Here is an 11,947-nt window from a genome sequence, read left to right on the forward strand (position 1 = left end):
CTGATTCATAGATGAGGCTGCCTGATACGGAGTCTGAAGAGCATAGGTGTTATCATCACCTGAATAAATTCTGTCTGCTTTGGAATGTACAGTTTGGTATGATTTGTGTGTGTGTGTGTGCGCCTGGAAATGACTTCCTTAGATTAGACTTAGAAGAATTATTTTGACAAATATATATCAGGTGCCCTTGCTGTGCCAGGCACAGTGAGTACAGGGAGCCAGCCAGCTGGGATCAAGAACTAAGTATACCCCTCAGCGTGGTAAAGTGTTATCCAGCTGTTCATTCATTCATTCACTCAATCAAGAAATATTTAATAAGCACCCATGTGTGCCAAGCGTGACTCTAGGAATTTACTCACATTAAATCCCTTTATCTTTAAAATTACTATGCAGGGTAGGTCTAATAATCCCCACTTGACAGATGAAAAAACTGAGAGTCAGAACGGTGAAGTCACCTGTGCAGGATCTCACCTCCAGGAAGGGGTGGAGCGGGGCTTGAGCTCTCAACCCCTCCCCCACTCTCCCCCCTTCCTGGGTTCTGACTCCCTCCGGAAAGCTTTGCGTAACTGCTCTCTAAGAACCTTGAACGGGGAGCGCTTGGCTTTGCCTGGCTCCGGGAGCCGGGAGACGTGAAACGGGTATTACCTTAAGCTCTTTACAAACTTAGATGGTTCCACCCTTGAGAGATACCTAAGCACCAGCCTCCCATGACAAGCGGGGGTGGCGGGGAAAGTCAGTAGTTCTGGGGCCCTGGTGACGCTGGCTGAGTGCCAACTCTCTTCAGTCCCAGAGTAAAGCCGGACTGAGCGCTAGCAAACAGAAAGAGTGGGTGAGGGGTCAGCCATCAATCAGGAAGGAGGGGAGGGTTGCCTCTGGGGAAACGCCTGCGTTCTTGCCTTGTTTAGTGGACTTTGCGCCCCAGAATCTCCTCTGCCCCTATGAGCTGAGTAAACTGCTAGGCAAGCTATGTAACTTTTCTGTTCCTCACTTTCCGTATTTATAAGGAAATACAGATTTTAAAAAACACAGAAAATAAAATACAGATGATAAACCCTACCTATGAGGGTTAAACGAAATCATGTGCTAACTGTATTCGACATGAATCGGCCAGACATATGAAAAGTGCAGCACAGGTGATAACCCCTCATACTCCCCTCTGTTCCCGTGGCAGACATCACTAATAGATCACAGGCCCCTTGCAGACATCACTAATAGATCACAGGCCCCTTGCAGCATCTTAGTTCCCTGACCAGGGATTGAACCCAGGGCCCCGGCAGTGAGAGCACTGAGTCCTAACCACTGGACCACCAGGAAACTCCCCAAACTTAGTGGTTTTAAACAAGCATCTTATGACGTCTCATGATTTCGTGGGTTAGGAATTCAGGCAGGGGTCGGTGGAGCAATACTTTGGCTCCACATGGAGTTACTGAGGTTGCTTGATGCACCTGGCAGCTGGGCTCATCTGAAGGGTCCATCAGTTTTACCCACATTCCTGGCGACTTGATGGACTCTGGCTGGGCCCAGGTGGGTCGCTCTCCCTTTCCACGCAGTCTTGGGACCTCTGTGTGGGACTTCACCAGCCAGGGTAGTAAGACCTGTCCATGGGGCCGCTCAAAACTCCACCTGACAGCAAGTAGAAGCTGCAGCCTCTCGAGGCCTGAGCTAGGGCCTAGAAGGGCACCACTTCTGCTGAGTTCTGTTGGTCAAAGCAGTCACAGGCCCATCTAGATTCAAGAGAAGGGGACCTGGACCCCACCTCTCCATGGCAGGAAAGTCAAAGAATTTGCAGCCATCTTTAATCTGCTACAGCAGGGGAGATGAAGTTTGTCTGCCAAGCTCCAGAAATGATTAGCAAATCACAGAGCCCTTCTTACCCCTCCCTAAGTACCCACTGTCCCCATCTGTATTTATTGTGCCAAGCTTACAGGGGATATAGAAATAAGCCTGTCCAGATCCCTGCCCTCCAGCTCACAATATATCTAGAGAAATGGGCCGTATTCCATAAAGAAGTAACAAGGCCAGGACTTCCTTAGAGGCCCAGTAGCTAACACTCTGTGCTTCCAATACAGGGGGCCCCGGTTTGATCCCTGGTCAGGGAACTAGATCCCACACAATGCAAGTAAGACCCACCACAGTCTAATATATATATATATATATTTTTTTTTTTTTAAATAAAAAATAAAGTAACAGGGCCAAGTGATTCAGCCAAGGGAGAGATACAGATCCTTCAGAGGCTCAGAGGAGAGGAATATGGCTTCCCCTGAGGGATGGGCTACAGGCAGGTGGCCTCTGGGCTGCATTTGAAAGATGATGAAATTTTACAACTGGATTCACATATCCATCGAGCATTTCTTGGATGCCTGCTGTATGCCAGGTGCTGTCTTTGGCCCTGAGGATGCAACAGTGGACAGGACTCCTCTCCCAAGAAGCTGACCATTCTGGTTGGGGAAGACTATTAACAGACAAGGTTGTAAATAAATAAAGAGCATAGTTTCTGATCATGATAAAGACTGTGAAGAGAATAAAGTGGGATAAAGGGACCAAGTGTAACTGGGGTGGGGGAGGTTGCTGTAGGTAGGGACTCAAGCAAGGTCCCCAGACAGCACTGGAGCAGGGATAGGATGGGTGTGAAGGTGCCAGCCAGGTAAGCACTGAGGCCCACGTGCCAGGCAGGGTGTCCACCAGTGTGAAGGTCTTGGTGGGACAGCCGTGGTCACAATGCTGTCTGAGAAACAGGAAAAGGCCAGGGAGGATGCTGTCTGCTGGGCAAGGGGTGGGGAAGGCAGGGCCAGGCAGGAGGCTGTAGAGGTCCTGGTATGGAGTTTGAGGTTAACTAGGGTTTAACTCGAGTTTGTTGTAAGAAGAGCCCTCTGGCTGCTGTGTGGATGGTGGACTAGACAGCGTAGAATCTGGAGGCTGTTAGGGAGGCTGCCTTGAGTGAGGCCCACAGTGGAGATTTGGGGTGAGAAGAGTAGAAGTTGGTAGAAGGGCTGGATTGGGACTGGTTTGGGAGGTGCTCAAAGCTTTTGCAAATGGACAGATGGAGGGGTGTAGAAATCAAAGAAGACTCCAGAGTTTGGGGCCTGACAGTACTAGGTAGAAGGCCAGGGGTGCATTTCCTGAAAAAAAGGAGACAGGGGATGAATTTAGTCTGAGCAGATGGCATGGTTGCCGTTTGAATCTCTGCTTCACCTTTTCAAGCATCTATCAAAGTAACCTTGCAACAGTAATCATTTTAAAATGTTATCTGGAGACTTCCCTGGCGGTCCAGTGGTTGAGAATCCATGCTTCCACTGCAGGGGGTATGAGTTTGATCCCTGGTTGGGGAATTAGGGTCCTGCATGTCACATGGCATGGCCTAAATAAATGAATAAAAATAAATTTAAAATATTGTCTATGAGATAAGATTTCTGGTGTCTGTTTTGCAGCTGAGCAAACCAAGACGAACCACCCCTCCCCCAGCTAGCAGGAGCAGAGCGGGCCGTAAACCCAAGGTCTAGCCAGCTCCAAACCCCTTATCATACATTATACACCAGTGGTTCTCAACCCCACCCCACCCCAGGGGACACTGGGCAACATCTGGGGACACTTGGGGCTGCCACATCTGGAGAGGTGCAAGAGTGGGTAGGAGCCAGCAATGACGCTAAACACCCTGCGTGCTGTGGGGCAGTCTCCGCAACAAAGAGTTATCTCGTCCCAAACGTCAGGAGTGCTGAGGCTCAGAAGCCATGACGCAGACCCTCCAAGAGAGGCGAAGAACAGTGCGAGTGGGAGAATGGGGGTATGGTTTAGGTGCTGGGACTCGAATGAGCAAAGACACTGGGGCCAGAAAGCCCAAACGATGGGTGAGAAGACATCCAGGCTGGCCAAGGGGTCACATGGGGCATGCACACTGAGAGCTGGGCTTGGACCAGATCCTGACAGGGTTTGCGGGGGGCCGGGGCAAGGAAACTGGGCTCCCCTCAGGGGCAACAGGAGAGCCTGGGGTCAAGCCCAGGGCAGGGGGCATGTTGGGAGAGCATGCTTTTTCTTCCCATATCCCTCTCAGGAAAATCGCTGATGAATGTCCTCATACGGAGGAATAAAAGACGGAGTATAGAACCGGTGACCCTTTCCCTGGCTATCTGCATTTTAATGATGGCAAAGCGTTAAGTCAAAGAAGTGAGGCAATAATGGTGGAATTTCAAGCATCAGCAGGATAAGTCTGGGCAGAGAAGCCTGCCAGGGAGTGATCTCAGCCTGGGCTGAGGAGGTCAGAGGCCTGGGCCAGATTTAGAAAGCCCAGATAAGAAAGCACACTGATTTTCCTTTAAATCAACATCCACAGAGCACTCAGGATGCGTGTCAGGCACTGATAATGGCTCCGCCTGCAGCACCTACACAGGCCCCCACACCTGTGAGGACAGCTCTGCCCTCGACAAGACCCAAGGCACTCAGGGATTAAGTGGTAAGTCGTGGAGCTGGACATGGAACTCAGGCAGTACCCCTCTGGGGCCTGTGTTCTTTATCTTGACCTAACCCAGAGAAATCATAATTATCACCATTCTAGGCTTTACCTATACTAACTCACACACACCTCACAACAAGCCTGTCAAGTAGTACTATTATTGTCCCCATTTCACAGATTAGGAGACTAAGGCACAGAGAGGGAAGTAACTTGCCGAAGGTCATACAGCCACATGCTAGGACTGAAACCCAGGCACTCCCACTCCAGGGCCCACACTCCTTCCCGGCACTCCACTGGAAGCCAGGGCTTTGTGGGAGGGCACAGGAGGGACCCAGGCCAGCTGTGCAGCTCCAGGCCATTTCTGAGATTTCCCAGTCTCGTGATAGAAGATTAACACTCTGGGACTTGCAGACACCAGGGATGGGGTGGGCGGTGGGGAGGGACCAAGGAAGAAAATACATGACACATTCTTGGCTGGAGGCCAGATGAGAAAGTTAAAGAAAAGACCAAGAAACTCTCCTTTGAGGGCCTGGTGCGATTTTGCAAGGTGTTGCCTTTCTCCTCGGCTGTATTTGCTCTGCCAAACTGGAACGCTTTTCTGAGATACAGCAGCCCAGGAGGCCCAGGGCTGTTTGCCAAGGGAACGGGGCCAGGGCAGGTGGGGGAAACGGTGGGCAGGGCTCTGTGTCACCCAGAGACCCACCCCCACTGCTTGCTCCCGGGAGGATCTGCCAGGGATCTGAGAGAGCAAGAAAGGGCCAGACAGAAAGAGAAACGGTGGAAAGAGCACTGGGCCGGGAGTCTAGACGCCTCCCTGGTCCCATTTCTAAGCTGACGATTCCCAAGCGTGTACCTCTTCAGACCCCTGCCCTAGGCTGGGTTCATACTCTACCTGTCTGCTCACTGTCTTGGATGTCTTGAGTTTAGCATCTCAAGCATGCCCCCAGACTCTGATCATCACCCCACCCCTGTTAATTCCCCAGATTTTGCAACCCACTAAAAGGTGCTCAGGGCAAAAGTCCAGGAGTCATTCTGGATTCCCCTTTTTTTCCCTCACACCCCCCCCCCCCCCACCACCACCCCCAGCTTATTAATCAGCACCTCTTGTAGGTCTGCTGTTAAAATATACTCCACATCTGACCACTTCTTGCCCCCCACCACCACTCTGGTCAAATCACCAATCATTTCTACCCTGTGTCCCATCTATCCTTGCCCTTCCACAGTTCATCTGCATATGGCGGCCAGAATGGTATTTTAAGACTATAAATCGGATTGTATGACTCTGCTGCCCAGGACTTCCCACTGGCTTCCCATCACAAGAGGCCAGATGGAAGATCAGCAATAGATGCAAAACAAAAATGATAAAGGTGTAATTTTCTGCAAAGAGTAAAGGAAAGATTGAGAGTCCAGGTATGAGAAGTATCAGCGGGAGGTGGGTTCGAGTCCTGCACCTGGGCCATTTACTTGCTGAGGGATCTTAGCCAAAGCAGGTTCCTCTTCCAAATCTGTTTCTTCCTCTGTAAAATGGCTACAACACCCCTGTTTACCTTGCAAAGGCATAGGGAGAGTCAAACAAGAACATATCATGGGACTTCCCTGGTGGTCCAGTGGTTAAGAATCTGCCTGTCAATGCAGGGGACACGGGTTCAATCCTTGGTCTGGGAAGATCCCATATGCTGTGGAGCAACTAAGCCTGTGTGCCATAACCACTGAGCCATCATGCCTGGAGCCTGTGCTCCACAAGAGACGCCACCGCGATGAGAAGTCCATGTACTGCAATGAGGAACAGCCCTCACTTGCCCCAACTAGAGAAAGCCTGCACGCAGCAATGGAGACCCAGTGCAGCCAAAAAGAAATAAGTACATAATACATCCTATGGGTTAGGGTTTTATGAACAAGTATGTGGTTTAGTCCATGGGGTCACAAAGAGTTGGACTCGACTGAGCAACTCAACTGAACTGATGTGGTTAAAGAAAAAATCCAACGAATCTTTACTGAATGTCTGGAAGCCTGACACTGTGCTGGAACCTGGGTTCCATGGAGAGGAGCCTTGGTCTTCAAAGAGGAGGATAATCATATAGACAACTGTGCACTCAGCAATAGTGAGGATGTGCTGACGTGGGGGTGGGGTGTCCTCTGAGAGCCTAGTCTGGGGGTGCATCAGGGAGGACTTCCTTGAGAAAGTGCCATTGGGCTGGGAGATGAAGGCTAAGCAGGAGTTACACAGGTGAAAGGGTAGAATAAGGGCTGGAAAGGGTGTTCCGGCAGAGGGCACAGCTTGTGAAAAGGCCCTGAGGTGGGGAAAAAACAGAGAATGAGGGGCACTCACGGAGAACCAGTGTGGTTGCAGAGATTGAAGGGGAACGCGCATCAGAAGCAGCTGGTGAGGTGGGCGGAGGCCAGACCCTACAGGCCTTCCAGGGCGTGGGAAGGACTCTGTTTCTAACCCAAGGGCAGTCTGACCTCAAAGGGGCTTTTTTGGAGGAGGTGACAAGTAATGACATGATCAGATCTGTGTTTTGAAAAGGCAACTCTGGCTATTGTGAGCAGAAAAACAGGAGGGTGGCAGGTGAATGTGGGCAGAGAGTTGAGAGGCTCATGCTCACGTCGTAGCAGAAACTGATGATGCCGAGATGGGACAGGGGCCTACGTGTGCTCTGGAGGGTAGTTTCTGAGGGGCCAGTGGGCAATCCGAGCAAAATAGTAAACGTGAAGCAGCTGTGCTCTGGCACATCAGTCCTACAGAGATGTTGTCTCAAAAGTTCGAAGATACACCAGGTATACGAGATAGCCATTTTATCTCTGCTTAAGTAGAAAAAATTTCAAGCCGCTCAAATGAACACGAATACAGGGCTTGTTAAATAACTTGGACAGAGCCATGCAAGATACTTATAAAATGGTAAAAAGAATTAATTAAGTTCATTTGATGGAGAAAAATAGGCCCAATATATTACTAGGTAAGAAAAAAAAACAGATTACAGGACAGCATATATTATCAAACCATCTATTTTTTTAAGTTTATATCTTCTTGCTGTTTCTGTTTACAGAAAGGCTAGAGGATCGCACCCATTAAACTACTGGTAATCTCTGAAGTAAAAGAATAGAGGGAGACTTTCACTTGCTATTGTTCAAATTATTTTTTATAATGGATATGTATTTTACGTTAGTCACTCAGTTGTGTCCAACTCTTTGGGACCCCATGGACTGTAGCCCACCAGGTTCCTCTGTCCATGGATTTTTCCAGGCAAGAATACTGGAGTGGCTTGCCATTCCATTCTCTAGGGGGTCTTCCCCACCCAGAAACTGAACCCGGGTTTCCTGCATTGCAGGTAGATTCTTTACCATCTGAGCCGCTCGGAAAGCACTTTTATAATGGATTTGTATTTAAAAAAAAAACAAAAAAACAGATGTTTCTTTTAAAATATTAGATGCTAAAAATGAGAAGGCTTCATCCATCACCACCCCACTAATGTTTCAACCCTATTGTTATTACCTCCTTCACCACCACCACCACCATCACCACCATCACCACCATCACCACCACCACCATCACCACCACCACCATCACCATCACCATCACCATCACCACCACCATCATCACCATCACCATCACCACCACCATCACCACCACCATCACCACCATCACCACCATCACCACCATCACCATCACCACCATCACCATCACCATCACCACCATCACCATCACCATCACCACCACCATCACCACCATCACCACCATCACCACCACCACCATCACCACCACCACCATCACCATCACCATCACCATCACCACCACCACCATCACCATCATCACCATCACCACCATCACCACCAGCATCACCATCACCACCACCACCATCACCACCACCACACCACCACCACCATCATCACCATCACCATCACCATCACCACCATCACCACCACCACCATCACCACCATCACCATCACCACCATCACCATCACCACCATCACCATCACCATCACCACCATCACCACCACCACCACCACCATCACCATCACCACCATCATCACCATCACCACCATCACCACCACCACCACCACCATCACCACCACCATCACCACCATCACCACCACCATCACCATCACCACCACCACCACCATCACCATCACCACCACCACCATCACCACCACCACCACCATCACCACCACCATCACCACCATCACCACCACCATCACCACCACCACCACCACCATCACCATCACCACCACCACCATCACCACCACCACCACCATCACCACCACCACCACCACCACCATCACCATCACCACCACCACCATCACCATCACCACCATCACCACCACCATCACCACCATCACCACCACCACCACCACCATCACCATCACCACCACCACCACCACCACCACCACCATCACCATCATCACCATCACCACCATCATCACCATCACCACCACCACCACCACCATCACCATCATCACCATCACCACCATCATCACCATCACCACCACCATCACCACCACCACCATCACCACCACCATCACCACCACCACCACCACCATCACCACCACCACCATCACCATCACCACCATCACCACCACCATCACCACCATCACCACCACCACCATTACCACCACCATCACCACCACCACCATCACCACCACCACCACCACCACCATCATCACCACCACACCACCAACAAATCACCACTATCACCATGACTACCGTTACCACTCTCATCACCTGCCCCACCTCCCTTCCCCCAAGAAGCAGATAATTCAACAGACTGCCTGTGAGCACAGAGTTTAGAACAGCACTGTCCAATAGAAATATAAAATGGCCACATGTGTAATTCTAAATTTTCAAGCAGTCACATCAAGAAGTAACAAGAATAAGTGAAATTAACTTTAAGGATCTATTTTATTTAATTCAATGTCTAAAATACCATTTCACCATACAAACAATGCAAAAAATATTAATGTGATATTTTATATCCTTTGTGTCATACCATGCCTTAAAACCTGTTGTGCATTGAATGCTTGCAGCACATCTCAGTTCACACTAAATATATGTCCAAGGCTCAACAGCCACATGTGGCTGGAGGAGGCTCCCTCATTGGACAACAAAGCCCCAACAGCCACACCATCTGGGTTTGTATCCCAGCTTCAACACATACTGGCTGTGTGTCTGTGGGCAGGTTACTAAACAACTCTGGTTCACTTTTCCCATCTGCAAATTGGGAATAAGAGTAGAGGAGCTGCTGTGAAGATTAGATGAGTCAACAACCAGCGTTTAGTACAGTACCTGGCACATAAGCATGCTATATTGTATGAGCTGTTGTTAATCTTCCAGAAGCCTGGAGAAAGTTCAGAGGCTCTGGCTCCACAAGTGGAAACCACTGGAGAGAGTGAGGCTGGTATAGCCAGAAAGACTTTAGACTTCTAGGAGAAGAGAGTTTAGTCAGATCTTGCAGCTCTGGGAGAAGGGAAGTGGAGAGGAGAGAAAGAATGGGGTCAGGGTAGACACAGCCCAGGATCTGGTTAAGAGAGAGGGTATCAGTTGAGAGGCAGCGGCAAGATTGGACCATGCTTGACTCTAGGGACAGGGCCAAAAAGCAATCACGTCTCCAGCACCCTCATCAGACAGATGGGAAGGCTGAGGCCAGAGAGGAAAAGTGACTTATCCAGGGAGACTTGCAGGTCCAGCAGGGACTCAGCCATACATACTGGCCATGGTGCACTTCTGGGACACCCAGGTCATCCACGCCTCTGCCTCTCAAGCTAGGTCATGCCTCAAGCCAACCAAGGTGGGCAGTGCTGCTTCTCTTCTCAACCATGCAGAAAAAACCCTGTGGCTCCCCAGGGCTCCCATCCCCAGGTCTCAACATCCAGAGAATTGAACCAAATCCCTCTTGCTGGAATTAACATTGAATGCACCCTCCTCATCACCCCAGAGAGCCTTGTTCCTACACTCAAATCTTCCAGGTCTCCTCACAATCCAAAGAGTAAAGGGCGAATGCTTAGTCTACCCAGGAATCTGAGATCTCTGATGAATTGATCAGTGCCATGTAGGTTGATAAATATTTTGAATATCACTTCAGATAGTGCAGAATCTATAGCTTAGGAGATCGTCATGAATTAACCTGCCAAATGACTTAGAAAATCCTCTTTAATTCCAAAATAATATTCATCTCATGAGTTGTTCTGAGAATTTGCTAAGATCTATCACATCAAGGCTTAGTACTGAGCCTAACGGAGTAAGCACTCCGTCCATGGAAGTATATTGTGTGTTGATGTAAGTTATTGCTCAGTTGTGTCGGCTTATTCTAGTACATTCCATATCCCAATGTTTTCCAAAAGGTACTCAGTAGCACACTAGACATAAGATACTCCACTATACAAAATTTCTAAGATCAAGTAAATTTGGGAAACTGTAGACACTTGGAGATTCACAGTGTGCGTTAACTGTTAAAGGATCTGAAAAGGCCTGCAGTACAGAAATCAGATTAGCATTGCTTAATCCCTAAATCTCAGGGCTCCAAGTCTCTCTGACCACAGGACTCTCTATTCTGGTAGAAGAGTCAGGTGGGTGGATTAATATCGATGGACAGTCCAGAATTCACTTTAGAAACATCTGTTCCTGGCCAAAACCAAGATAGGACAATCAAGAAATGATAGAGGTACTTGTGTGGCTGTGTGTGTGTGTGTTATCTGCAAACTGGTTCAGAGGGTCATTTTCAAACATTTGTGCAAGAGATGGAAAGCAGACCAAGCCCTCTGAGATGTGTAAGCTCCCAGCTGTGAGTGTATGCAGTGCTGGGTCTTAGTCTCACCTCCTTCCCTCATGGAAGATGCAAAGTGATGCCAGGCAGTGTGAGGTGGGGTCAACCCAGGAAGGCTTCCTGGAGGAAGAGAATGTTGAGCCAGCTCTTTAGGAGGGGTGAGGTGCAGATGGGCAGGGAGGAGGGTGGTGGTGAAAATGGCACTCCCCTTGAACACTTGGCACTTCCACACCATGTGGAACCCTGTCAAAGCCCAGCTGTTGGCCCTCTGCCCTGGCTTCCAGCCCTCCTTCCTTCCCCCTCCTCCCCTCCCAGGTCTGGAAGGTGTCCTGAGTCAGCTCTGGGCTTCCTGCTAGGGGGGTGGGGTCAGACCCCTTCCTGCTCGGGAAGGGAGGGTTAGCTTCAGGACTCCAGGGTCCCCTCCTCCCCTTCTCTGGGGCAGGGACGATGCGAAGCAAGAATGAACAGAGGGTGCAAGGCTCCATGTCTGCTCCTCTCCATCGGGGAAGCTTGACTTCGGCACAGGGTCAGACCTGAAGCTCAACCCTCTCCTTGGGATCTCTCCCCCAAGGAAAAGGGCAGACCGAGAGGGAGAGCCCCTACCCAGGCTGGAGAAAGGACCAGAGAGGGCCTGGGCCCCACAGGAGGCCCCAGAACCCAGCCTGGGAATGAGAGGCGAGGCGGGGTGAGAGAGGCCCAGAGGCAGAGGCGCCAGCAGGGTTCCTCCGCCCTAAGCCCAGGG

The sequence above is a fragment of the Bubalus bubalis genome, chromosome 2 (assembly GCF_019923935.1).
Source record: "Bubalus bubalis isolate 160015118507 breed Murrah chromosome 2, NDDB_SH_1, whole genome shotgun sequence".
NCBI lineage: Eukaryota > Metazoa > Chordata > Mammalia > Artiodactyla > Bovidae > Bubalus > Bubalus bubalis.